At 49.0% G+C, this 24,674-nt stretch overlaps 19 non-coding genes across 19 annotated transcripts; 6 read left to right on the forward strand and 13 right to left on the reverse strand.

Moving 5' to 3' along the window:
* Window positions 1-546: 546 nt before the first annotated feature.
* trnak-cuu (transfer RNA lysine (anticodon CUU)) lies at window positions 547-619 on the reverse strand. The gene has a single exon. It is a non-coding gene; the product is annotated as a tRNA-Lys (tRNA).
* An 821-nt stretch (window positions 620-1,440) lies between these two features.
* Window positions 1,441-1,512, reverse strand: trnam-cau (transfer RNA methionine (anticodon CAU)). The gene has a single exon. It is a non-coding gene; the product is annotated as a tRNA-Met (tRNA).
* Window positions 1,513-1,791: 279 nt separating this feature from the next.
* Window positions 1,792-1,874, forward strand: trnal-cag (transfer RNA leucine (anticodon CAG)). The gene has a single exon. It is a non-coding gene; the product is annotated as a tRNA-Leu (tRNA).
* Window positions 1,875-4,662: 2,788 nt separating this feature from the next.
* On the reverse strand, window positions 4,663-4,735 carry trnak-cuu (transfer RNA lysine (anticodon CUU)). The gene has a single exon. It is a non-coding gene; the product is annotated as a tRNA-Lys (tRNA).
* An 821-nt stretch (window positions 4,736-5,556) lies between these two features.
* trnam-cau (transfer RNA methionine (anticodon CAU)) lies at window positions 5,557-5,628 on the reverse strand. The gene has a single exon. It is a non-coding gene; the product is annotated as a tRNA-Met (tRNA).
* A 1,041-nt stretch (window positions 5,629-6,669) lies between these two features.
* On the reverse strand, window positions 6,670-6,742 carry trnak-cuu (transfer RNA lysine (anticodon CUU)). The gene has a single exon. It is a non-coding gene; the product is annotated as a tRNA-Lys (tRNA).
* An 821-nt stretch (window positions 6,743-7,563) lies between these two features.
* trnam-cau (transfer RNA methionine (anticodon CAU)) lies at window positions 7,564-7,635 on the reverse strand. The gene has a single exon. It is a non-coding gene; the product is annotated as a tRNA-Met (tRNA).
* A 279-nt stretch (window positions 7,636-7,914) lies between these two features.
* Window positions 7,915-7,997, forward strand: trnal-cag (transfer RNA leucine (anticodon CAG)). The gene has a single exon. It is a non-coding gene; the product is annotated as a tRNA-Leu (tRNA).
* Window positions 7,998-10,785: 2,788 nt separating this feature from the next.
* Window positions 10,786-10,858, reverse strand: trnak-cuu (transfer RNA lysine (anticodon CUU)). Its single transcript has one exon. It is a non-coding gene; the product is annotated as a tRNA-Lys (tRNA).
* An 821-nt stretch (window positions 10,859-11,679) lies between these two features.
* trnam-cau (transfer RNA methionine (anticodon CAU)) lies at window positions 11,680-11,751 on the reverse strand. Its single transcript has one exon. It is a non-coding gene; the product is annotated as a tRNA-Met (tRNA).
* Window positions 11,752-12,030: 279 nt separating this feature from the next.
* On the forward strand, window positions 12,031-12,113 carry trnal-cag (transfer RNA leucine (anticodon CAG)). The gene has a single exon. It is a non-coding gene; the product is annotated as a tRNA-Leu (tRNA).
* Window positions 12,114-14,901: 2,788 nt separating this feature from the next.
* Window positions 14,902-14,974, reverse strand: trnak-cuu (transfer RNA lysine (anticodon CUU)). The gene has a single exon. It is a non-coding gene; the product is annotated as a tRNA-Lys (tRNA).
* A 1,172-nt stretch (window positions 14,975-16,146) lies between these two features.
* Window positions 16,147-16,229, forward strand: trnal-cag (transfer RNA leucine (anticodon CAG)). The gene has a single exon. It is a non-coding gene; the product is annotated as a tRNA-Leu (tRNA).
* Window positions 16,230-19,017: 2,788 nt separating this feature from the next.
* trnak-cuu (transfer RNA lysine (anticodon CUU)) lies at window positions 19,018-19,090 on the reverse strand. The gene has a single exon. It is a non-coding gene; the product is annotated as a tRNA-Lys (tRNA).
* Window positions 19,091-19,911: 821 nt separating this feature from the next.
* trnam-cau (transfer RNA methionine (anticodon CAU)) lies at window positions 19,912-19,983 on the reverse strand. The gene has a single exon. It is a non-coding gene; the product is annotated as a tRNA-Met (tRNA).
* Window positions 19,984-20,262: 279 nt separating this feature from the next.
* Window positions 20,263-20,345, forward strand: trnal-cag (transfer RNA leucine (anticodon CAG)). The gene has a single exon. It is a non-coding gene; the product is annotated as a tRNA-Leu (tRNA).
* A 2,788-nt stretch (window positions 20,346-23,133) lies between these two features.
* Window positions 23,134-23,206, reverse strand: trnak-cuu (transfer RNA lysine (anticodon CUU)). Its single transcript has one exon. It is a non-coding gene; the product is annotated as a tRNA-Lys (tRNA).
* An 821-nt stretch (window positions 23,207-24,027) lies between these two features.
* trnam-cau (transfer RNA methionine (anticodon CAU)) lies at window positions 24,028-24,099 on the reverse strand. The gene has a single exon. It is a non-coding gene; the product is annotated as a tRNA-Met (tRNA).
* A 279-nt stretch (window positions 24,100-24,378) lies between these two features.
* trnal-cag (transfer RNA leucine (anticodon CAG)) lies at window positions 24,379-24,461 on the forward strand. Its single transcript has one exon. It is a non-coding gene; the product is annotated as a tRNA-Leu (tRNA).
* Window positions 24,462-24,674: the final 213 nt, after the last annotated feature.

Below are 24,674 nucleotides of genomic sequence, written 5' to 3' on the forward strand. Positions count from 1 at the left end.
TGCTCTGGCTTTTTGACTCGAATATAACCTGATCACAACAGATGGCCGTGCAGCCCAGTGCTGGTTTAAGAATGCCTCGTGTCTTCAGGCCCCTATTCCTTCAGGTTACCCCTTTGGAATAGTCGTCCGAAAAAGACGGGAAAGGAAAAGCATGTAAGCTCCCACACACTGCGTTAGCATTAGCGGTTGGAATCTGATGGGAGAAAAGCAACCTGGCTCGCCGTCAAGCAATCCATCCCTGGTCTCCCACGTGACAGGCGGGGATACGCACCACTATACTAACGAGGAGCGCTTGCTTGGCGCTTGAAGACGCTCTTCTTAGTTTTCATACAAGTTATGATGGCTGCAGCTCCTATCTGCGTCCGGGTGACCGGAGCCAAGGGATTATCTGCGGAACCTTTGATTTATCTCTCGGGCAAGGAGCTAGATACGCCCTTTTCATCTCGGTTTGATCACACCTGTGCATTAAAACGCAGTGCTCGGTACCATCGAGGTGTAAGAGGTTCAAGGATGAGCGGGAAACTTTGTTAATAAGGAGACAGGCACCGCCCAACGTGGGGCTCGAACCCACGACCCTGAGATTAAGAGTCTCATGCTCTACCGACTGAGCTAGCCGGGCGCCGGTGGAGCTGATGGTTAACTTGTCCCTGTTGACGGCAATTTGACAAGGTATACTTCCTGGCTTTTCATCATGTGCTGACCGGATTCGAGAGTAGCACACCCTGTTCTTTGTTGATTACTGTACCTCCAGCAGCGCAAATGTCAGTAATCATTGAAATGTACGACCTACAATCTCCTCAGCATGCCCGCGTGGACTCCTCAGTGATCATCCTTCTACGTTCTGCTGTAGTTTTCATGCAAGTGAAAACCGTGCTCCAAATAACAGCGGCACAGTTGTATCCTGCGGTAAGCATTCTTCTAATTCCATCGTTTTGCTCCAGGTAAAAGGTAGCGCATCATAGTGTTGATATTCCAAGGTTTCAGAGTCCGTATTGGATGGCTTGGATGCAGACATCGCTCAGAGCTCCCAGTATGATTTTCCCGAGTTCAGTTTTGCAGTGTTTTAGTGCTTTACTACTTCCAGTGGGCCTTTGAATGCTCTGCTAAGTAGAGACGTGACATAATTACTAATGCGACCGAGTGTGCTGGCTGTTCCTGGTTCGTAATGATTAACGCGAGAAATCAATATAGACATAACTGCTTCGATTTCGAGGTTCAGTTGAAGCTTTCAAAGAAACTATCAAAGACCTCAGAACAACCGAAGACACATTTGGTCATCTCCGTATTGGTGAAGATTAAAGAGTCCCGCAAGTGTCAAGCTTGCACAAACACACACGAGAGAGAAACTCAGGACAGAATTTAAAGAAAGGGAGATGCAGACTATTTGAAGGCACTTTGCTAACCCAATGGCATGCTTAGGAATCGTGCATAGGACACATGTAGCAGAGGATGGTTTCGATCCATCGACCTCTGGGTTATGGGCCCAGCACGCTTCCGCTGCGCCACTCTGCTGACGGCCTCTCTGCGTGTGGCGCACAACTGCTCTTTTTATTTCCTACATAAGTGATGAAAGAGTTGAAAGTTTCAACGACAAACGCAGACGTCACTTTGAGCGCTTGGTGTTGTAGCACAAATCATCACATGCTGCTCTACACTGGATTATAAAAGCCGACACATTTTCCAAACATTTTAATGCTGGAGTCACACTGTAGTATTAATAACAGTGCGATACTCGAGGAGCGCAGTGGGATCGCGGTGGCTCATCAGACCGCCCCGGGACAGGGGGCCCGCGTCAGGATGGCCGAGCGGTCTAAGGCGCTGCGTTCAGGTCGCAGTCTCCCCTGGAGGCGTGGGTTCGAATCCCACTCCTGACAAAAAGCTTGCTCAGTGCCGTCTCCAGTCGGGTGCAAATGGGTGAAGCAGCCTGACGCAGGGAACGTGCGCCGATAGGCGTAGGTGTATCCCCTGCCTCTTCCGATTTAGCTCGTGCTCCATAGGATGGAAGCGGATGCTCTGGCTTTTTGACTCGAATATAACCTGATCACAACAGATGGCCGTGCAGCCCAGTGCTGGTTTAAGAATGCCTCGTGTCTTCAGGCCCCTATTCCTTCAGGTTACCCCTTTGGAATAGTCGTCCGAAAAAGACGGGAAAGGAAAAGCATGTAAGCTCCCACACACTGCGTTAGCATTAGCGGTTGGAATCTGATGAGAGAAAAGCAACCTGGCTCGCCGTCAAGCAATCCATCCCTGGTCTCCCACGTGACAGGCGGGGATACGCACCACTATACTAACGAGGAGCGCTTGCTTGGCGCTTGAAGACACTTCGTCTTGCGGCTACTACTGTTTCCGGTTTCGTCTTTTCTTTTCATTCCTCCCAGAGGAGCGCATGAAAACGTTTCCATCTGCGCCATCCTCACCCCTCCAATGCTATGGTCCCTGCTCCTCCTGGTGCACTGCAAACACTCATTCAGCCGGTTCTTTCAGTTTGAATAATTAGGTCTTCAAAGGCTGGAAGTAGGGCGCAAGACATGCCAATGCCAAAAGCGTGGCTGTGTGCTTCCAGCTGTGAAATGTCACTGGTGGATGTTGAAGACATTACTTCCAAGGCAGCAGGTCCAAGCGATTTAGCGTTTGTACAAGAAGCAGGAAGAGAGAAACGGCACTCTGCCTTTTTCTGGGCAGGCCGAAGCGACAGGAGAAGGGCGCCGTAGTGGGCAGGATTCGAGCCGACGCGGGGAGACCCCAATGGCTTTCTAGCCCATCGCCTTAACCGCTCGGACACGACTACAGGGAGCGCCGCCGCCGCCGGCTTGCAATCATTTAACACGGAGGGCGAGGCGGCGGCGGTAACCTTTTTCAATGTCGCTCTCCGCTTCCCCCCAAAAAAAGCCAAATGACATGCTAGCACTCGGACACCCTTCAGAAGACTGAAGGGTGGCTTAAAGCTGGAAGGATTAGGTCTCCCCGTTCCGACGCGACAATCGAACTTCCTTAGGCAGAGAGAAAGCAACATCGAGGAGCGTCAACAAGACTTTAGAAGCTGCGCCACACGCCACTTTCAGTCGCAGTCACAGCAGTTTTAAAGGCAGGAATCGCCTTTGCGAACGCCATGAGAAACAGAACGCAAGCTCAGGTCCTGCGGTTTAACAAACAGCCACGGCTTTCATGCGACTGGACATTTCTTTTCTGGAGCGAATTCACTTTCAACTTCAAGAAATTCACACAACTTGCGAAATACGAAATACAAATCTGGCTCATCGCTGCACAAGAAATACCGCCGGCTGGCAAGAAAATGACAACGGTGTTTTTCCTTAACGAAAAACTTCCCATGGAGAAAAACAACGGCTGTGCGTCTCTGTCGGCTTGATTCAGTTTAATGCAAGTATTCATTCTCCTCCTGGAAAATACAGCTTGCGAAAGATGAAATACAATTCTTGGCTTTTCTGGGTGAGTGCAGAAGAAATCCTGCCGGCTGGCAGAAGAATTCCAGCCTTTTTTACTCTTTAACCAGAAACTTGCGAATGATACAAAGCAAGCGGGGTGCGTTTCTGTGCAGCTGTTAACTGAACAGCTGCTGCTTCAAGCCCACCCAGGGCTCATTCCGATTTCAACATCATGCCCCGTGAAGGTAGACTGGATTTCTTTGCGAAGCATTCACCTTTTGGACGTTTCAGGAAAGGTGCGTGTCGATGCCAGACTTGAAAAGCTTTCCATACAAAGAAACAACATAGTGCTTTTGATTGATGGGAAACGGCAAGAGCGGTTTGAGCAGCTCCGGCCTCTCAACCGCTTTACAATGTGATCGGCACCTCGGTAGCCAGTTTAGAAGGCTGAAAAGGATGCTGGAAGCACAGCGACGTTCTAAAACCAGCGCTTGAAAAGCATCTGCATACATAAAATGTCCATTTCCCCAAAGCTGAATCTGCATCTTCAGAAGATTGTCAGCTATACGTTTTCGTTCTTTGTTTCCTTTTTTTACGACAAGCTTTCGAGAAATGAACTGTCTATTGTGATGAAGGCTGCATTAGAAATTGTGCATCTAGCTTAGTTCAATGAAATCGGGAGGTGCACCTGTCTCAAGCGGATGGCTCTTTGCAGGCACACTACGGAAACCTGCGGGCGCAAGTTGGGAGAAGTGACTCTTGCAGAGTGTTGAGCTTCGAGAAGAGGGCTCCGCTCAGGAAGATATTTCCACATGTTGAAGAGTCGCTTTTCGCCCTTTCTTTCCCACATTTTTCCAGTGCGGTTATTGATCGCGTTCAAAATGTTTTCCCAACGTACGTGTTACCTGCAAAATCACAGTGAAACTGTTATGCCGAAAAGATTCCTAATAGTTATTGTATTAGAATAGCTCTCCAATTTCTTAGCCTTCGTACACGCAATGTTTAAGGAAACGCTAGAGTAAATGAAACTGTAAATAGACAGGAGCTCTTCTTAGTTTTCATACAAGTTATGATGGCTGCAGCTCCTATCTGCGTCCGGGTGACCGGAGCCAAGGGATTATCTGCGGAACCTTTGATTTATCTCTCGGGCAAGGAGCTAGATATGCCCTTTTCATCTCGGTTTGATCACACCTGTGCATTAAAACGCAGTGCTCGGTACCATCGAGGTGTAAGAGGTTCAAGGATGAGCGGGAAACTTTGTTAATAAGGAGACGGGCACCGCCCAACGTGGGGCTCGAACCCACGACCCTGAGATTAAGAGTCTCATGCTCTACCGACTGAGCTAGCCGGGCGCCGGTGGAGCTGGTGGTTAACTTGTCCCTGTTGACGGCAATTTGACAAGGTATACTTCCTGGCTTTTCATCATGTGCTGACCGGATTCGAGAGTAGCACACCCTGTTCTTTGTTGATTACTGTACCTCCAGCAGCGCAAATGTCAGTAATCATTGAAATGTACGACCTACAATCTCCTCAGCATGCCCGCGTGGACTCCTCAGTGATCATCCTTCTACGTTCTGCTGTAGTTTTCATGCAAGTGAAAACCGTGCTCCAAATAACAGCGGCACAGTTGTATCCTGCGGTAAGCATTCTTCTAATTCCATCGTTTTGCTCCAGGTAAAAGGTAGCGCATCATAGTGTTGATATTCCAAGGTTTCAGAGTCCGTATTGGATGGCTTGGATGCAGACATCGCTCAGAGCTCCCAGTATGATTTTCCCGAGTTCAGTTTTGCAGTGTTTTAGTGCTTTACTACTTCCAGTGGGCCTTTGAATGCTCTGCTAAGTAGAGACGTGACATAATTACTAATGCGACCGAGTGTGCTGGCTGTTCCTGGTTCGTAATGATTAACGCGAGAAATCAATATAGACATAACTGCTTCGATTTCGAGGTTCAGTTGAAGCTTTCAAAGAAACTATCAAAGACCTCAGAACAACCGAAGACACATTTGGTCATCTCCGTATTGGTGAAGATTAAAGAGTCCCGCAAGTGTCAAGCTTGCACAAACACACACGAGAGAGAAACTCAGGACAGAATTTAAAGAAAGGGAGATGCAGACTATTTGAAGGCACTTTGCTAACCCAATGGCATGCTTAGGAATCGTGCATAGGACACATGTAGCAGAGGATGGTTTCGATCCATCGACCTCTGGGTTATGGGCCCAGCACGCTTCCGCTGCGCCACTCTGCTGACGGCCTCTCTGCGTGTGGCGCACAACTGCTCTTTTTATTTCCTACATAAGTGATGAAAGTTGAAAGTTTCAACGACAAACGCAGACGTCACTTTGAGCGCTTGGTGTTGTAGCACAAATCATCACATGCTGCTCTACACTGGATTATAAAAGCCGACACATTTTCCAAACATTTTAATGCTGGAGTCACACTGTAGTATTAATAACAGTGCGATACTCGAGGAGCGCAGTGGGATCGCGGTGGCTCATCAGACCGCCCCGGGACAGGGGGCCCGCGTCAGGATGGCCGAGCGGTCTAAGGCGCTGCGTTCAGGTCGCAGTCTCCCCTGGAGGTGTGGGTTCGAATCCCACTCCTGACAAAAAGCTTGCTCAGTGCCGTCTCCAGTCGGGTGCAAATGGGTGAAGCAGCCTGACGCAGGGAACGTGCGCCGATAGGCGTAGGTGTATCCCCTGCCTCTTCCGATTTAGCTCGTGCTCCATAGGATGGAAGCGGATGCTCTGGCTTTTTGACTCGAATATAACCTGATCACAACAGATGGCCGTGCAGCCCAGTGCTGGTTTAAGAATGCCTCGTGTCTTCAGGCCCCTATTCCTTCAGGTTACCCCTTTGGAATAGTCGTCCGAAAAAGACGGGAAAGGAAAAGCATGTAAGCTCCCACACACTGCGTTAGCATTAGCGGTTGGAATCTGATGGGAGAAAAGCAACCTGGCTCGCCGTCAAGCAATCCATCCCTGGTCTCCCACGTGACAGGCGGGGATACGCACCACTATACTAACGAGGAGCGCTTGCTTGGCGCTTGAAGACGCTCTTCTTAGTTTTCATACAAGTTATGATGGCTGCAGCTCCTATCTGCGTCCGGGTGACCGGAGCCAAGGGATTATCTGCGGAACCTTTGATTTATCTCTCGGGCAAGGAGCTAGATACGCCCTTTTCATCTCGGTTTGATCACACCTGTGCATTAAAACGCAGTGCTCGGTACCATCGAGGTGTAAGAGGTTCAAGGATGAGCGGGAAACTTTGTTAATAAGGAGACAGGCACCGCCCAACGTGGGGCTCGAACCCACGACCCTGAGATTAAGAGTCTCATGCTCTACCGACTGAGCTAGCCGGGCGCCGGTGGAGCTGGTGGTTAACTTGTCCCTGTTGACGGCAATTTGACAAGGTATACTTCCTGGCTTTTCATCATGTGCTGACCGGATTCGAGAGTAGCACACCCTGTTCTTTGTTGATTACTGTACCTCCAGCAGCGCAAATGTCAGTAATCATTGAAATGTACGACCTACAATCTCCTCAGCATGCCCGCGTGGACTCCTCAGTGATCATCCTTCTACGTTCTGCTGTAGTTTTCATGCAAGTGAAAACCGTGCTCCAAATAACAGCGGCACAGTTGTATCCTGCGGTAAGCATTCTTCTAATTCCATCGTTTTGCTCCAGGTAAAAGGTAGCGCATCATAGTGTTGATATTCCAAGGTTTCAGAGTCCGTATTGGATGGCTTGGATGCAGACATCGCTCAGAGCTCCCAGTATGATTTTCCCGAGTTCAGTTTTGCAGTGTTTTAGTGCTTTACTACTTCCAGTGGGCCTTTGAATGCTCTGCTAAGTAGAGACGTGACATAATTACTAATGCGACCGAGTGTGCTGGCTGTTCCTGGTTCGTAATGATTAACGCGAGAAATCAATATAGACATAACTGCTTCGATTTCGAGGTTCAGTTGAAGCTTTCAAAGAAACTATCAAAGACCTCAGAACAACCGAAGACACATTTGGTCATCTCCGTATTGGTGAAGATTAAAGAGTCCCGCAAGTGTCAAGCTTGCACAAACACACACGAGAGAGAAACTCAGGACAGAATTTAAAGAAAGGGAGATGCAGACTATTTGAAGGCACTTTGCTAACCCAATGGCATGCTTAGGAATCGTGCATAGGACACATGTAGCAGAGGATGGTTTCGATCCATCGACCTCTGGGTTATGGGCCCAGCACGCTTCCGCTGCGCCACTCTGCTGACGGCCTCTCTGCGTGTGGCGCACAACTGCTCTTTTTATTTCCTACATAAGTGATGAAAGAGTTGAAAGTTTCAACGACAAACGCAGACGTCACTTTGAGCGCTTGGTGTTGTAGCACAAATCATCACATGCTGCTCTACACTGGATTATAAAAGCCGACACATTTTCCAAACATTTTAATGCTGGAGTCACACTGTAGTATTAATAACAGTGCGATACTCGAGGAGCGCAGTGGGATCGCGGTGGCTCATCAGACCGCCCCGGGACAGGGGGCCCGCGTCAGGATGGCCGAGCGGTCTAAGGCGCTGCGTTCAGGTCGCAGTCTCCCCTGGAGGCGTGGGTTCGAATCCCACTCCTGACAAAAAGCTTGCTCAGTGCCGTCTCCAGTCGGGTGCAAATGGGTGAAGCAGCCTGACGCAGGGAACGTGCGCCGATAGGCGTAGGTGTATCCCCTGCCTCTTCCGATTTAGCTCGTGCTCCATAGGATGGAAGCGGATGCTCTGGCTTTTTGACTCGAATATAACCTGATCACAACAGATGGCCGTGCAGCCCAGTGCTGGTTTAAGAATGCCTCGTGTCTTCAGGCCCCTATTCCTTCAGGTTACCCCTTTGGAATAGTCGTCCGAAAAAGACGGGAAAGGAAAAGCATGTAAGCTCCCACACACTGCGTTAGCATTAGCGGTTGGAATCTGATGGGAGAAAAGCAACCTGGCTCGCCGTCAAGCAATCCATCCCTGGTCTCCCACGTGACAGGCGGGGATACGCACCACTATACTAACGAGGAGCGCTTGCTTGGCGCTTGAAGACACTTCGTCTTGCGGCTACTACTGTTTCCGGTTTCGTCTTTTCTTTTCATTCCTCCCAGAGGAGCGCATGAAAACGTTTCCATCTGCGCCATCCTCACCCCTCCAATGCTATGGTCCCTGCTCCTCCTGGTGCACTGCAAACACTCATTCAGCCGGTTCTTTCAGTTTGAATAATTAGGTCTTCAAAGGCTGGAAGTAGGGCGCAAGACATGCCAATGCCAAAAGCGTGGCTGTGTGCTTCCAGCTGTGAAATGTCACTGGTGGATGTTGAAGACATTACTTCCAAGGCAGCAGGTCCAAGCGATTTAGCGTTTGTACAAGAAGCAGGAAGAGAGAAACGGCACTCTGCCTTTTTCTGGGCAGGCCGAAGCGACAGGAGAAGGGCGCCGTAGTGGGCAGGATTCGAGCCGACGCGGGGAGACCCCAATGGCTTTCTAGCCCATCGCCTTAACCGCTCGGACACGACTACAGGGAGCGCCGCCGCCGCCGGCTTGCAATCATTTAACACGGAGGGCGAGGCGGCGGCGGTAACCTTTTTCAATGTCGCTCTCCGCTTCCCCCCAAAAAAAGCCAAATGACATGCTAGCACTCGGACACCCTTCAGAAGACTGAAGGGTGGCTTAAAGCTGGAAGGATTAGGTCTCCCCGTTCCGACGCGACAATCGAACTTCCTTAGGCAGAGAGAAAGCAACATCGAGGAGCGTCAACAAGACTTTAGAAGCTGCGCCACACGCCACTTTCAGTCGCAGTCACAGCAGTTTTAAAGGCAGGAATCGCCTTTGCGAACGCCATGAGAAACAGAACGCAAGCTCAGGTCCTGCGGTTTAACAAACAGCCACGGCTTTCATGCGACTGGACATTTCTTTTCTGGAGCGAATTCACTTTCAACTTCAAGAAATTCACACAACTTGCGAAATACGAAATACAAATCTGGCTCATCGCTGCACAAGAAATACCGCCGGCTGGCAAGAAAATGACAACGGTGTTTTTCCTTAACGAAAAACTTCCCATGGAGAAAAACAACGGCTGTGCGTCTCTGTCGGCTTGATTCAGTTTAATGCAAGTATTCATTCTCCTCCTGGAAAATACAGCTTGCGAAAGATGAAATACAATTCTTGGCTTTTCTGGGTGAGTGCAGAAGAAATCCTGCCGGCTGGCAGAAGAATTCCAGCCTTTTTTACTCTTTAACCAGAAACTTGCGAATGATACAAAGCAAGCGGGGTGCGTTTCTGTGCAGCTGTTAACTGAACAGCTGCTGCTTCAAGCCCACCCAGGGCTCATTCCGATTTCAACATCATGCCCCCTGAAGGTAGACTGGATTTCTTTGCGAAGCATTCACCTTTTGGACGTTTCAGGAAAGGTGCGTGTCGATGCCAGACTTGAAAAGCTTTCCATACAAAGAAACAACATAGTGCTTTTGATTGATGGGAAACGGCAAGAGCGGTTTGAGCAGCTCCGGCCTCTCAACCGCTTTACAATGTGATCGGCACCTCGGTAGCCAGTTTAGAAGGCTGAAAAGGATGCTGGAAGCACAGCGACGTTCTAAAACCAGCGCTTGAAAAGCATCTGCATACATAAAATGTCCATTTCCCCAAAGCTGAATCTGCATCTTCAGAAGATTGTCAGCTATACGTTTTCGTTCTTTGTTTCCTTTTTTTACGACAAGCTTTCGAGAAATGAACTGTCTATTGTGATGAAGGCTGCATTAGAAATTGTGCATCTAGCTTAGTTCAATGAAATCGGGAGGTGCACCTGTCTCAAGCGGATGGCTCTTTGCAGGCACACTACGGAAACCTGCGGGCGCAAGTTGGGAGAAGTGACTCTTGCAGAGTGTTGAGCTTCGAGAAGAGGGCTCCGCTCAGGAAGATATTTCCACATGTTGAAGAGTCGCTTTTCGCCCTTTCTTTCCCACATTTTTCCAGTGCGGTTATTGATCGCGTTCAAAATGTTTTCCCAACGTACGTGTTACCTGCAAAATCACAGTGAAACTGTTATGCCGAAAAGATTCCTAATAGTTATTGTATTAGAATAGCTCTCCAATTTCTTAGCCTTCGTACACGCAATGTTTAAGGAAACGCTAGAGTAAATGAAACTGTAAATAGACAGGAGCTCTTCTTAGTTTTCATACAAGTTATGATGGCTGCAGCTCCTATCTGCGTCCGGGTGACCGGAGCCAAGGGATTATCTGCGGAACCTTTGATTTATCTCTCGGGCAAGGAGCTAGATACGCCCTTTTCATCTCGGTTTGATCACACCTGTGCATTAAAACGCAGTGCTCGGTACCATCGAGGTGTAAGAGGTTCAAGGATGAGCGGGAAACTTTGTTAATAAGGAGACGGGCACCGCCCAACGTGGGGCTCGAACCCACGACCCTGAGATTAAGAGTCTCATGCTCTACCGACTGAGCTAGCCGGGCGCCGGTGGAGCTGGTGGTTAACTTGTCCCTGTTGACGGCAATTTGACAAGGTATACTTCCTGGCTTTTCATCATGTGCTGACCGGATTCGAGAGTAGCACACCCTGTTCTTTGTTGATTACTGTACCTCCAGCAGCGCAAATGTCAGTAATCATTGAAATGTACGACCTACAATCTCCTCAGCATGCCCGCGTGGACTCCTCAGTGATCATCCTTCTACGTTCTGCTGTAGTTTTCATGCAAGTGAAAACCGTGCTCCAAATAACAGCGGCACAGTTGTATCCTGCGGTAAGCATTCTTCTAATTCCATCGTTTTGCTCCAGGTAAAAGGTAGCGCATCATAGTGTTGATATTCCAAGGTTTCAGAGTCCGTATTGGATGGCTTGGATGCAGACATCGCTCAGAGCTCCCAGTATGATTTTCCCGAGTTCAGTTTTGCAGTGTTTTAGTGCTTTACTACTTCCAGTGGGCCTTTGAATGCTCTGCTAAGTAGAGACGTGACATAATTACTAATGCGACCGAGTGTGCTGGCTGTTCCTGGTTCGTAATGATTAACGCGAGAAATCAATATAGACATAACTGCTTCGATTTCGAGGTTCAGTTGAAGCTTTCAAAGAAACTATCAAAGACCTCAGAACAACCGAAGACACATTTGGTCATCTCCGTATTGGTGAAGATTAAAGAGTCCCGCAAGTGTCAAGCTTGCACAAACACACACGAGAGAGAAACTCAGGACAGAATTTAAAGAAAGGGAGATGCAGACTATTTGAAGGCACTTTGCTAACCCAATGGCATGCTTAGGAATCGTGCATAGGACACATGTAGCAGAGGATGGTTTCGATCCATCGACCTCTGGGTTATGGGCCCAGCACGCTTCCGCTGCGCCACTCTGCTGACGGCCTCTCTGCGTGTGGCGCACAACTGCTCTTTTTATTTCCTACATAAGTGATGAAAGAGTTGAAAGTTTCAACGACAAACGCAGACGTCACTTTGAGCGCTTGGTGTTGTAGCACAAATCATCACATGCTGCTCTACACTGGATTATAAAAGCCGACACATTTTCCAAACATTTTAATGCTGGAGTCACACTGTAGTATTAATAACAGTGCGATACTCGAGGAGCGCAGTGGGATCGCGGTGGCTCATCAGACCGCCCCGGGACAGGGGGCCCGCGTCAGGATGGCCGAGCGGTCTAAGGCGCTGCGTTCAGGTCGCAGTCTCCCCTGGAGGCGTGGGTTCGAATCCCACTCCTGACAAAAAGCTTGCTCAGTGCCGTCTCCAGTCGGGTGCAAATGGGTGAAGCAGCCTGACGCAGGGAACGTGCGCCGATAGGCGTAGGTGTATCCCCTGCCTCTTCCGATTTAGCTCGTGCTCCATAGGATGGAAGCGGATGCTCTGGCTTTTTGACTCGAATATAACCTGATCACAACAGATGGCCGTGCAGCCCAGTGCTGGTTTAAGAATGCCTCGTGTCTTCAGGCCCCTATTCCTTCAGGTTACCCCTTTGGAATAGTCGTCCGAAAAAGACGGGAAAGGAAAAGCATGTAAGCTCCCACACACTGCGTTAGCATTAGCGGTTGGAATCTGATGGGAGAAAAGCAACCTGGCTCGCCGTCAAGCAATCCATCCCTGGTCTCCCACGTGACAGGCGGGGATACGCACCACTATACTAACGAGGAGCGCTTGCTTGGCGCTTGAAGACACTTCGTCTTGCGGCTACTACTGTTTCCGGTTTCGTCTTTTCTTTTCATTCCTCCCAGAGGAGCGCATGAAAACGTTTCCATCTGCGCCATCCTCACCCCTCCAATGCTATGGTCCCTGCTCCTCCTGGTGCACTGCAAACACTCATTCAGCCGGTTCTTTCAGTTTGAATAATTAGGTCTTCAAAGGCTGGAAGTAGGGCGCAAGACATGCCAATGCCAAAAGCGTGGCTGTGTGCTTCCAGCTGTGAAATGTCACTGGTGGATGTTGAAGACATTACTTCCAAGGCAGCAGGTCCAAGCGATTTAGCGTTTGTACAAGAAGCAGGAAGAGAGAAACGGCACTCTGCCTTTTTCTGGGCAGGCCGAAGCGACAGGAGAAGGGCGCCGTAGTGGGCAGGATTCGAGCCGACGCGGGGAGACCCCAATGGCTTTCTAGCCCATCGCCTTAACCGCTCGGCCACGACTACAGGGAGCGCCGCCGCCGCCGGCTTGCAATCATTTAACACGGAGGGCGAGGCGGCGGCGGTAACCTTTTTCAATGTCGCTCTCCGCTTCCCCCCAAAAAAAGCCAAATGACATGCTAGCACTCGGACACCCTTCAGAAGACTGAAGGGTGGCTTAAAGCTGGAAGGATTAGGTCTCCCCGTTCCGACGCGACAATCGAACTTCCTTAGGCAGAGAGAAAGCAACATCGAGGAGCGTCAACAAGACTTTAGAAGCTGCGCCACACGCCACTTTCAGTCGCAGTCACAGCAGTTTTAAAGGCAGGAATCGCCTTTGCGAACGCCATGAGAAACAGAACGCAAGCTCAGGTCCTGCGGTTTAACAAACAGCCACGGCTTTCATGCGACTGGACATTTCTTTTCTGGAGCGAATTCACTTTCAACTTCAAGAAATTCACACAACTTGCGAAATACGAAATACAAATCTGGCTCATCGCTGCACAAGAAATACCGCCGGCTGGCAAGAAAATGACAACGGTGTTTTTCCTTAACGAAAAACTTCCCATGGAGAAAAACAACGGCTGTGCGTCTCTGTCGGCTTGATTCAGTTTAATGCAAGTATTCATTCTCCTCCTGGAAAATACAGCTTGCGAAAGATGAAATACAATTCTTGGCTTTTCTGGGTGAGTGCAGAAGAAATCCTGCCGGCTGGCAGAAGAATTCCAGCCTTTTTTACTCTTTAACCAGAAACTTGCGAATGATACAAAGCAAGCGGGGTGCGTTTCTGTGCAGCTGTTAACTGAACAGCTGCTGCTTCAAGCCCACCCAGGGCTCATTCCGATTTCAACATCATGCCCCCTGAAGGTAGACTGGATTTCTTTGCGAAGCATTCACCTTTTGGACGTTTCAGGAAAGGTGCGTGTCGATGCCAGACTTGAAAAGCTTTCCATACAAAGAAACAACATAGTGCTTTTGATTGATGGGAAACGGCAAGAGCGGTTTGAGCAGCTCCGGCCTCTCAACCGCTTTACAATGTGATCGGCACCTCGGTAGCCAGTTTAGAAGGCTGAAAAGGATGCTGGAAGCACAGCGACGTTCTAAAACCAGCGCTTGAAAAGCATCTGCATACATAAAATGTCCATTTCCCCAAAGCTGAATCTGCATCTTCAGAAGATTGTCAGCTATACGTTTTCGTTCTTTGTTTCCTTTTTTTACGACAAGCTCTCGAGAAATGAACTGTCTATTGTGATGAAGGCTGCATTAGAAATTGTGCATCTAGCTTAGTTCAATGAAATCGGGAGGTGCACCTGTCTCAAGCGGATGGCTCTTTGCAGGCACACTACGGAAACCTGCGGGCGCAAGTTGGGAGAAGTGACTCTTGCAGAGTGTTGAGCTTCGAGAAGAGGGCTCCGCTCAGGAAGATATTTCCACATGTTGAAGAGTCGCTTTTCGCCCTTTCTTTCCCACATTTTTCCAGTGCGGTTATTGATCGCGTTCAAAATGTTTTCCCAACGTACGTGTTACCTGCAAAATCACAGTGAAACTGTTATGCCGAAAAGATTCCTAATAGTTATTGTATTAGAATAGCTCTCCAATTTCTTAGCCTTCGTACACGCAATGTTTAAGGAAACGCTAGAGTAAATGAAACTGTAAATAGACAGGAGCTCTTCTTAGTTTTCATACAAGTTATGATGGCTGCAGCTCCTATCTGCGTCCGGGTGACCGGAGCCAAGGGATTATCTGCGGAACCTTTGATTTATCTCTCGGGCAAGGAGCTAGATACGCCCTTTTCATCTCGGTTTGATCACACCTGTGCATTAAAACGCAGTGCTCGGTACCATCGAGGTGTAAGAGGTTCAAGGATGAGCGGGAAACTTTGTTAATAAGGAGACGGGCACCGCCCAACGTGGGGCTCGAACCCACGACCCTGAGATTAAGAGTCTCATGCTCTACCGACTGAGCTAGCCGGGCGCCGGTGGAGCTGGTGGTTAACTTGTCCCTGTTGACGGCAATTTGACAAGGTATACTTCCTGGCTTTTCATCATGTGCTGACCGGATTCGAGAGTAGCACACCCTGTTCTTTGTTGATTACTGTACCTCCAGCAGCGCAAATGTCAGTAATCATTGAAATGTACGACCTACAATCTCCTCAGCATGCCCGCGTGGACTCCTCAGTGATCATCCTTCTACGTTCTGCTGTAGTTTTCATGCAAGTGAAAACCGTGCTCCAAATAACAGCGGCACAGTTGTATCCTGCGGTAAGCATTCTTCTAATTCCATCGTTTTGCTCCAGGTAAAAGGTAGCGCATCATAGTGTTGATATTCCAAGGTTTCAGAGTCCGTATTGGATGGCTTGGATGCAGACATCGCTCAGAGCTCCCAGTATGATTTTCCCGAGTTCAGTTTTGCAGTGTTTTAGTGCTTTACTACTTCCAGTGGGCCTTTGAATGCTCTGCTAAGTAGAGACGTGACATAATTACTAATGCGACCGAGTGTGCTGGCTGTTCCTGGTTCGTAATGATTAACGCGAGAAATCAATATAGACATAACTGCTTCGATTTCGAGGTTCAGTTGAAGCTTTCAAAGAAACTATCAAAGACCTCAGAACAACCGAAGACACATTTGGTCATCTCCGTATTGGTGAAGATTAAAGAGTCCCGCAAGTGTCAAGCTTGCACAAACACACACGAGAGAGAAACTCAGGACAGAATTAAAAGAAAGGGAGATGCAGACTATTTGAAGGCACTTTGCTAACCCAATGGCATGCTTAGGAATCGTGCATAGGACACATGTAGCAGAGGATGGTTTCGATCCATCAACCTCTGGGTTATGGGCCCAGCACGCTTCCGCTGCGCCACTCTGCTGACGGCCTCTCTGCGTGTGGCGCACAACTGCTCTTTTTATTTCCTACATAAGTGATGAAAGAGTTGAAAGTTTCAACGACAAACGCAGACGTCACTTTGAGCGCTTGGTGTTGTAGCACAAATCATCACATGCTGCTCTACACTGGATTATAAAAGCCGACACATTTTCCAAACATTTTAATGCTGGAGTCACACTGTAGTATTAATAACAGTGCGATACTCGAGGAGCGCAGTGGGATCGCGGTGGCTCATCAGACCGCCCCGGGACAGGGGGCCCGCGTCAGGATGGCCGAGCGGTCTAAGGCGCTGCGTTCAGGTCGCAGTCTCCCCTGGAGGCGTGGGTTCGAATCCCACTCCTGACAAAAAGCTTGCTCAGTGCCGTCTCCAGTCGGGTGCAAATGGGTGAAGCAGCCTGACGCAGGGAACGTGCGCCGATAGGCGTAGGTGTATCCCCTGCCTCTTCCGATTTAGCTCGTGCTCCATAGGATGGAAGCGGATGCTCTGGCTTTTTGACTCGAATATAACCTGATCACAACAGATGGCCGTGCAGCCCAGTGCTGGTTTAAGAATGCCTCGTGTCTTCAGGCCCCTATTCCTTCAGGTTACCCCTTTGGAATAGTCGTCCGAAAAAGACGGGAAAGGAAAAGCATGTAAGCTCCCACACACTGCGTTAGCATTAGCGGTTGGAATCTGATGGGAGAAAAGCAACCTGGCTCGCCGTCAAGCAATCCATCCCTGGTCTCCCACGTGACAGGCGGGGATACGCACCACTATACTAACGAGGAGCGCTTGCTTGGCGCTTGAAGACACTTCGTCTTGCGGCTACTACTGTTTCCGGTTTCGTCTTTTCTTTTCATTCCTCCCAGAGGAGCGCATGAAAACGTTTCCATCTGCGCCATCCTCACCCCTCCAATGCTATGGTCCCTGCTCCTCCTGGTGCACTGCAAACACTCATTCAGCCGGTTCTTTCAGTTTGAATAATTAGGTCTTCAAAGGCTGGAAGTAGGGCGCAAGACATGCCAATGCCAAAAGCGTGGCTGTGTGCTTCCAGCTGTGAAATGTCACTGGTGGATGTTGAAGACATTACTTCCAAGGCAGCAGGTCCAAGCGATTTAGCGTTTGTACAAGAAGCAGGAAGAGAGAAACGGCACTCTGCCTTTTTCTGGGCAGGCCGAAGCGACAGGAGAAGGGCGCCGTAGTGGGCAGGATTCGAGCCGACGCGGGGAGACCCCAATGGCTTTCTAGCCCATCGCCTTAACCGCTCGGCCACGACTACAGGGAGCGCCGCCGCCGCCGGCTTGCAATCATTTAACACGGAGGGCGAGGCGGCGGCGGTAACCTTTTTCAATGTCGCTCTCCGCTTCCCCCCAAAAAAAGCCAAATGACATGCTAGCACTCGGACACCCTTCAGAAGACTGAAGGGTGGCTTAAAGCTGGAAGGATTAGGTCTCCCCGTTCCGACGCGACAATCGAACTTCCTTAGGCAGAGAGAAAGCAACATCGAGGAGCGTCAACAAGACTTTAGAAGCTGCGCCACACGCCACTTTCAGTCGCAGTCACAGCAGTTTTAAAGGCAGGAATCGCCTTTGCGAACGCCATGAGAAACAGAACGCAAGCTCAGGTCCTGCGGTTTAACAAACAGCCACGGCTTTCATGCGACTGGACATTTCTTTTCTGGAGCGAATTCACTTTCAACTTCAAGAAATTCACACAACTTGCGAAATACGAAATACAAATCTGGCTCATCGCTGCACAAGAAATACCGCCGGCTGGCAAGAAAATGACAACGGTGTTTTTCCTTAACGAAAAACTTCCCATGGAGAAAAACAACGGCTGTGCGTCTCTGTCGGCTTGATTCAGTTTAATGCAAGTATTCATTCTCCTCCTGGAAAATACAGCTTGCGAAAGATGAAATACAATTCTTGGCTTTTCTGGGTGAGTGCAGAAGAAATCCTGCCGGCTGGCAGAAGAATTCCAGCCTTTTTTACTCTTTAACCAGAAACTTGCGAATGATACAAAGCAAGCGGGGTGCGTTTCTGTGCAGCTGTTAACTGAACAGCTGCTGCTTCAAGCCCACCCAGGGCTCATTCCGATTTCAACATCATGCCCCCTGAAGGTAGACTGGATTTCTTTGCGAAGCATTCACCTTTTGGACGTTTCAGGAAAGGTGCGTGTCGATGCCAGACTTGAAAAGCTTTCCATACAAAGAAACAACATAGTGCTTTTGATTGATGGGAAACGGCAAGAGCGGTTTGAGCAGCTCCGGCCTCTCAACCGCTTTACAATGTGATCGGCACCTCGGTAGCCAGTTTAGAAGGCTGAAAAGGATGCTGGAAGCACAGCGACGTTCTAAAACCAGCGCTTGAAAAGCATCTGCATACATAAAATGTCCATTTCCCCAAAGCTGAATCTGCATCTTCAGAAGATTGTCAGCTATACGTTTTCGTTCTTTGTTTCCTTTTTTTACGACAAGCTTTCGAGAAATGAACTGTCTATTGTGATGAAGGCTGCATTAGAAATTGTGCATCTAGCTTAGTTCAATGAAATCGGGAGGTGCACCTGTCTCAAGCGGATGGCTCTTTGCAGGCACACTACGGAAACCTGCGGGCGCAAGTTGGGAGAAGTGACTCTTGCAGAGTGTTGAGCTTCGAGAAGAGGGCTCCGCTCAGGAAGATATTTCCACATGTTGAAGAGTCGCTTTTCGCCCTTTCTTTCCCACATTTTTCCAGTGCGGTTATTGATCGCGTTCAAAATGTTTTCCCAACGTACGTGTTACCTGCAAAATCACAGTGAAACTGTTATGCCCAAAAGATTCCTAATAGTTATTGTATTAGAATAGCTCTCCAATTTCTTAGCCTTCGTACACGCAATGTTTAAGGAAACGCTAGAGTAAATGAAACTGTAAATAGACAGGAGCTCTTCTTAGTTTTCATACAAGTTATGATGGCTGCAGCTCCTATCTGCGTCCGGGTGACCGGAGCCAAGGGATTATCTGCGGAACCTTTGATTTATCTCTCGGGCAAGGAGCTAGATACGCCCTTTTCATCTCGGTTTGATCACACCTGTGCATTAAAACGCAGTGCTCGGTACCATCGAGGTGTAAGAGGTTCAAGGATGAGCGGGAAACTTTGTTAATAAGGAGACGGGCACCGCCCAACGTGGGGCTCGAACCCACGACCCTGAGATTAAGAGTCTCATGCTCTACCGACTGAGCTAGCCGGGCGCCGGTGGAGCTGGTGGTTAACTTGTCCCTGTTGACGGCAATTTGACAAGGTATACTTCCTGGCTTTTCATCATGTGCTGACCGGATTCGAGAGTAGCACACCCTGTTCTTTGTTGATTACTGTACCTCCAGCAGCGCAAATGTCAGTAATCATTGAAATGTACGACCTACAATCTCCTCAGCATGCCCGCGTGGACTCCTCAGTGATCATCCTTCTACGTTCTGCTGTAGTTTTCATGCAAGTGAAAACCGTGCTCCAAATAACAGCGGCACAGTTGTATCCTGCGGTAAGCATTCTTCTAATTCCATCGTTTTGCTCCAGGTAAAAGGTAGCGCATCATAGTGTTGATATTCCAAGGTTTCAGAGTCCGTATTGGATGGCTTGGATGCAGACATCGCTCAGAGCTCCCAGTATGATTTTCCCGAGTTCAGTTTTGCAGTGTTTTAGTGCTTTACTACTTCCAGTGGGCCTTTGAATGCTCTGCTAAGTAGAGACGTGACATAATTACTAATGCGACCGAGTGTGCTGGCTGTTCCTGGTTCGTAATGATTAACGCGAGAAATCAATATAGACATAACTGCTTCGATTTCGAGGTTCAGTTGAAGCTTTCAAAGAAACTATCAAAGACCTCAGAACAACCGAAGACACATTTGGTCATCTCCGTATTGGTGAAGATTAAAGAGTCCCGCAAGTGTCAAGCTTGCACAAACACACACGAGAGAGAAACTCAGGACAGAATTTAAAGAAAGGGAGATGCAGACTATTTGAAGGCACTTTGCTAACCCAATGGCATGCTTAGGAATCGTGCATAGGACACATGTAGCAGAGGATGGTTTCGATCCATCGACCTCTGGGTTATGGGCCCAGCACGCTTCCGCTGCGCCACTCTGCTGACGGCCTCTCTGCGTGTGGCGCACAACTGCTCTTTTTATTTCCTACATAAGTGATGAAAGAGTTGAAAGTTTCAACGACAAACGCAGACGTCACTTTGAGCGCTTGGTGTTGTAGCACAAATCATCACATGCTGCTCTACACTGGATTATAAAAGCCGACACATTTTCCAAACATTTTAATGCTGGAGTCACACTGTAGTATTAATAACAGTGCGATACTCGAGGAGCGCAGTGGGATCGCGGTGGCTCATCAGACCGCCCCGGGACAGGGGGCCCGCGTCAGGATGGCCGAGCGGTCTAAGGCGCTGCGTTCAGGTCGCAGTCTCCCCTGGAGGCGTGGGTTCGAATCCCACTCCTGACAAAAAGCTTGCTCAGTGCCGTCTCCAGTCGGGTGCAAATGGGTGAAGCAGCCTGACGCAGGGAACGTGCGCCGATAGGCGTAGGTGTATCCCCTGCCTCTTCCGATTTAGCTCGTGCTCCATAGGATGGAAGCGGATGCTCTGGCTTTTTGACTCGAATATAACCTGATCACAACAGATGGCCGTGCAGCCCAGTGCTGGTTTAAGAATGCCTCGTGTCTTCAGGCCCCTATTCCTTCAGGTTACCCCTTTGGAATAGTCGTCCGAAAAAGACGGGAAAGGAAAAGCATGTAAGCTCCCACACACTGCGTTAGCATTAGCGGTTGGAATCTGATGGGAGAAAAGCAACCTGGCTCGCCGTCAAGCAATCCATCCCTGGTCTCCCACGTGACAGGCGGGGATACGCACCACTATACTAACGAGGAGCGCTTGCTTGGCGCTTGAAGACACTTCGTCTTGCGGCTACTACTGTTTCCGGTTTCGTCTTTTCTTTTCATTCCTCCCAGAGGAGCGCATGAAAACGTTTCCATCTGCGCCATCCTCACCCCTCCAATGCTATGGTCCCTGCTCCTCCTGGTGCACTGCAAACACTCATTCAGCCGGTTCTTTCAGTTTGAATAATTAGGTTTTCAAAGGCTGGAAGTAGGGCGCAAGACATGCCAATGCCAAAAGCGTGGCTGTGTGCTTCCAGCTGTGAAATGTCACTGGTGGATGTTGAAGACATTACTTCCAAGGCAGCAGGTCCAAGCGATTTAGCGTTTGTACAAGAAGCAGGAAGAGAGAAACGGCACTCTGCCTTTTTCTGGGCAGGCCGAAGCGACAGGAGAAGGGCGCCGTAGTGGGCAGGATTCGAGCCGACGCGGGGAGACCCCAATGGCTTTCTAGCCCATCGCCTTAACCGCTCGGCCACGACTACAGGGAGCGCCGCCGCCGCCGGCTTGCAATCATTTAACACGGAGAGCGAGGCGGCGGCGGTAACCTTTTTCAATGTCGCTCTCCGCTTCCCCCAAAAAAAAGCCAAATGACATGCTAGCACTCGGACACCCTTCAGAAGACTGAAGGGTGGCTTAAAGCTGGAAGGATTAGGTCTCCCCGTTCCGACGCGACAATCGAACTTCCTTAGGCAGAGAGAAAGCAACATCGAGGAGCGTCAACAAGACTTTAGAAGCTGCGCCACACGCCACTTTCAGTCGCAGTCACAGCAGTTTTAAAGGCAGGAATCGCCTTTGCGAACGCCATGAGAAACAGAACGCAAGCTCAGGTCCTGCGGTTTAACAAACAGCCACGGCTTTCATGCGACTGGACATTTCTTTTCTGGAGCGAATTCACTTTCAACTTCAAGAAATTCACACAACTTGCGAAATACGAAATACAAATCTGGCTCATCGCTGCACAAGAAATACCGCCGGCTGGCAAGAAAATGACAACGGTGTTTTTCCTTAACGAAAAACTTCCCATGGAGAAAAACAACGGCTGTGCGTCTCTGTCGGCTTGATTCAGTTTAATGCAAGTATTCATTCTCCTCCTGGAAAATACAGCTTGCGAAAGATGAAATACAATTCTTGGCTTTTCTGGGTGAGTGCAGAAGAAATCCTGCCGGCTGGCAGAAGAATTCCAGCCTTTTTTACTCTTTAACCAGAAACTTGCGAATGATACAAAGCAAGCGGGGTGCGTTTCTGTGCAGCTGTTAACTGAACAGCTGCTGCTTCAAGCCCACCCAGGGCTCATTCCGATTTCAACATCATGCCCCCTGAAGGTAGACTGGATTTCTTTGCGAAGCATTCACCTTTTGGACGTTTCAGGAAAGGTGCGTGTCGATGCCAGACTTGAAAAGCTTTCCATACAAAGAAACAACATAGTGCTTTTGATTGATGGGAAACGGCAAGAGCGGTTTGAGCAGCTCCGGCCTCTCAACCGCTTTACAATGTGATCGGCACCTCGGTAGCCAGTTTAGAAGGCTGAAAAGGATGCTGGAAGCACAGCGACGTTCTAAAACCAGCGCTTGAAAAGCATCTGCATACATAAAATGTCCATTTCCCCAAAGCTGAATCTGCATCTTCAGAAGATTGTCAGCTATACGTTTTCGTTCTTTGTTTCCTTTTTTTACGACAAGCTTTCGAGAAATGAACTGTCTATTGTGATGAAGGCTGCATTAGAAATTGTGCATCTAGCTTAGTTCAATGAAATCGGGAGGTGCACCTGTCTCAAGCGGATGGCTCTTTGCAGGCACACTACGGAAACCTGCGGGCGCAAGTTGGGAGAAGTGACTCTTGCAGAGTGTTGAGCTTCGAGAAGAGGGCTCCGCTCAGGAAGATATTTCCACATGTTGAAGAGTCGCTTTTCGCCCTTTCTTTCCCACATTTTTCCAGTGCGGTTATTGATCGCGTTCAAAATGTTTTCCCAACGTACGTGTTACCTGCAAAATCACAGTGAAACTGTTATGCCGAAAAGATTCCTAATAGTTATTGTATTAGAATAGCTCTCCAATTTCTTAGCCTTCGTACACGCAATGTTTAAGGAAACGCTAGAGTAAATGAAACTGTAAATAGACAGGAGCTCTTCTTAGTTTTCATACAAGTTATGATGGCTGCAGCTCCTATCTGCGTCCGGGTGACCGGAGCCAAGGGATTATCTGCGGAACCTTTGATTTATCTCTCGGGCAAGGAGCTAGATACGCCCTTTTCATCTCGGTTTGATCACACCTGTGCATTAAAACGCAGTGCTCGGTACCATCGAGGTGTAAGAGGTTCAAGGATGAGCGGGAAACTTTGTTAATAAGGAGACGGGCACCGCCCAACGTGGGGCTCGAACCCACGACCCTGAGATTAAGAGTCTCATGCTCTACCGACTGAGCTAGCCGGGCGCCGGTGGAGCTGGTGGTTAACTTGTCCCTGTTGACGGCAATTTGACAAGGTATACTTCCTGGCTTTTCATCATGTGCTGACCGGATTCGAGAGTAGCACACCCTGTTCTTTGTTGATTACTGTACCTCCAGCAGCGCAAATGTCAGTAATCATTGAAATGTACGACCTACAATCTCCTCAGCATGCCCGCGTGGACTCCTCAGTGATCATCCTTCTACGTTCTGCTGTAGTTTTCATGCAAGTGAAAACCGTGCTCCAAATAACAGCGGCACAGTTGTATCCTGCGGTAAGCATTCTTCTAATTCCATCGTTTTGCTCCAGGTAAAAGGTAGCGCATCATAGTGTTGATATTCCAAGGTTTCAGAGTCCGTATTGGATGGCTTGGATGCAGACATCGCTCAGAGCTCCCAGTATGATTTTCCCGAGTTCAGTTTTGCAGTGTTTTAGTGCTTTACTACTTCCAGTGGGCCTTTGAATGCTCTGCTAAGTAGAGACGTGACATAATTACTAATGCGACCGAGTGTGCTGGCTGTTCCTGGTTCGTAATGATTAACGCGAGAAATCAATATAGACATAACTGCTTCGATTTCGAGGTTCAGTTGAAGCTTTCAAAGAAACTATCAAAGACCTCAGAACAACCGAAGACACATTTGGTCATCTCCGTATTGGTGAAGATTAAAGAGTCCCGCAAGTGTCAAGCTTGCACAAACACACACGAGAGAGAAACTCAGGACAGAATTTAAAGAAAGGGAGATGCAGACTATTTGAAGGCACTTTGCTAACCCAATGGCATGCTTAGGAATCGTGCATAGGACACATGTAGCAGAGGATGGTTTCGATCCATCGACCTCTGGGTTATGGGCCCAGCACGCTTCCGCTGCGCCACTCTGCTGACGGCCTCTCTGCGTGTGGCGCACAACTGCTCTTTTTATTTCCTACATAAGTGATGAAAGAGTTGAAAGTTTCAACGACAAACGCAGACGTCACTTTGAGCGCTTGGTGTTGTAGCACAAATCATCACATGCTGCTCTACACTGGATTATAAAAGCCGACACATTTTCCAAACATTTTAATGCTGGAGTCACACTGTAGTATTAATAACAGTGCGATACTCGAGGAGCGCAGTGGGATCGCGGTGGCTCATCAGACCGCCCCGGGACAGGGGGCCCGCGTCAGGATGGCCGAGCGGTCTAAGGCGCTGCGTTCAGGTCGCAGTCTCCCCTGGAGGCGTGGGTTCGAATCCCACTCCTGACAAAAAGCTTGCTCAGTGCCGTCTCCAGTCGGGTGCAAATGGGTGAAGCAGCCTGACGCAGGGAACGTGCGCCGATAGGCGTAGGTGTATCCCCTGCCTCTTCCGATTTAGCTCGTGCTCCATAGGATGGAAGCGGATGCTCTGGCTTTTTGACTCGAATATAACCTGATCACAACAGATGGCCGTGCAGCCCAGTGCTGGTTTAAGAATGCCTC

The sequence above is a fragment of the Lepisosteus oculatus genome, unplaced genomic scaffold (assembly GCF_040954835.1).
Source record: "Lepisosteus oculatus isolate fLepOcu1 unplaced genomic scaffold, fLepOcu1.hap2 HAP2_SCAFFOLD_95, whole genome shotgun sequence".
NCBI classification, from domain to species: Eukaryota; Metazoa; Chordata; class Actinopteri; order Semionotiformes; family Lepisosteidae; genus Lepisosteus; species Lepisosteus oculatus.